Source organism: Ixodes scapularis, unplaced genomic scaffold (assembly GCF_016920785.2).
Source record: "Ixodes scapularis isolate PalLabHiFi unplaced genomic scaffold, ASM1692078v2 ptg000376l_1__unscaffolded, whole genome shotgun sequence".
NCBI classification, from domain to species: domain Eukaryota; kingdom Metazoa; phylum Arthropoda; class Arachnida; order Ixodida; family Ixodidae; genus Ixodes; species Ixodes scapularis.
In genome coordinates this window covers 451,576-453,550 of record NW_024609975.1, presented here as the reverse complement: position 1 = coordinate 453,550, position 1,975 = coordinate 451,576, and the positions used below count along the sequence as shown (strand labels likewise).

Here is a 1,975-nt window from a genome sequence, read left to right as displayed (position 1 = left end):
CAAAGGAGCATTCGATAATGTCACTCGCGAAGCAATATTTCAGGCTCTCAGCGAAATGGGGATTGGGGGACACTTATATAGGTGGATAAGAAGCTACCTCACAGGAAGATCAATTTGTATGTCTACAAAAGAAGGAAATACGCCTTCATATCCGGTGACCCGTGGTGTCCCTCAGGGGGCGTCCTCAGTCCTATATTATTTAACATCGCTCTCATTCGTCTCGCCAAAATACTGCCCCCAACCATCCAGGCATCTTTCTACGCCGATGATATCTGTATATGGGCTTCTGGATCTACACGAGTTCAAGCAAAGGCAAGGGTTCAGTCTGCACTAACAAAAATGACAACTTATCTTAATACCCGTGGACTCAAAATTTCCATTGACAATTCAGCAGCTATTGCTTTCACCCGCCGAAGAATGGACAAATACCCACTTAAGATAGGCAAACGAACAATACCGTACGTTAAATGCCACAGATTTCTTGGAGTAACCATCGATAGGGGTCTGACCTGGTCACCTCATATTTTGGACTTGCGCAAAAAGCTTGCCAGTTTTAGTGTTCTTGCCCGCTTCATCGGTGGAACCACGTGGGGCGCGACAGTAAGATCCCTATTGCAGATTTACGTGGCTTTATTTGTCGGCTTACTTCGATATAGCGCTCCCATTTTACATGGCACGTGTCAAACCAACATCAAAGCTCTCAGAGCAGTTCAAGCACGTGGCCTCCGTGGCTGTTTGGGCCTACCAGCTTGTGCCTCGACTCTGGGCAGTTGCCGAGGCACGCGCCACACCTGTAGAGGTACTAATGATGCAGGAAACATTGAGAGTTCATCTGAGACATACTACTAATCATAGTCATCACTTACTGACTGATCTTACTTTTAAGCGACCTCACTCAGAATATTCGATGGCACTATCAAAAATGGAGCAATACATCCCTGATGATATAAACTCGTTTAATCTTCCAACTATACCTCCATGGAGACTCCCTCTCCCCGTTGTGGAACTTGGCATTCAAGGCATCAAGAAGAAATCAAATACACCATTGCTAGTGCTTAAACAACTCACTTTATCCACCATTGCCTGTTTACACGCGTCAAAAACTCACATATATACGGACGGATCATGTGTCAAAAATAGTTCTACCGCAAGCATTGTGATTCCATCGTATGCCACAACAAGAAAATTCAAGCTTAGCCACAAGACATCTTCAACAGCGGCTGAACTTGTAGGCCTTCATCAAGCCCTTCGATTTATATTGACAAAGCCACCTCAGGCATGGACGGTGTTTACAGATTCTAAGCCTGCACTCCAAAGCATCTGCACATATCTGCGACGAAGTAAAAATGGACAAATTAATTTCAAACTTTTATGCCATCTTCAGAACTGCATTGATAGGAGACACTCTGTCGAGTTCCAGTGGATTCCTGGACACTGCAAGATACCTGGAAATGAAGCTGCGGATGGTGCTGCGACTTCCGCCCATACCTTATTCCCCAACGTCGAAATACCCTACTCCAGAAGCGACGTCACTTCATTGATAAATCTCCACGCCCGAAATGCAACACAAAGTCTCTGGAAGATCTCTGCACACCATTACCCTCCTCTATATCTACTGGATCTTGACCTAACATACCGTGTGTCACGTAATTTACCCAAGCGAACGGAAGCTGTTATACACCGATTACGTCTGGGCGTTTCCTACACACAGGAATTTCTGCACCGAATCGGAAAAACACACACTCCGAACTGTCCAGGATGTGATTGTGTGGAAACTATATCTCATTTATTATGTGAATGTGCACTTTACGATGCAGAAAGAGAACACCTGAAGAGGATTCTTTCACATCTAGACGACCGGCCATTTACTACGTCCAAAATACTAGGGACCTGGGACTCACCACTTAAAGAGGAGAAGGCCGCAAACGCCCTTCTGCGATTTTTATCAGCAACTCGCCTCGAGTTCTGTTTGTAA

The 1,975-nt window shown here is 45.2% G+C and overlaps 1 pseudogene; it reads left to right on the top strand.

Moving 5' to 3' along the window:
* Positions 1-354: 354 nt before the first annotated feature.
* On the top strand, positions 355-1,975 carry LOC120840417 (annotated as a pseudogene).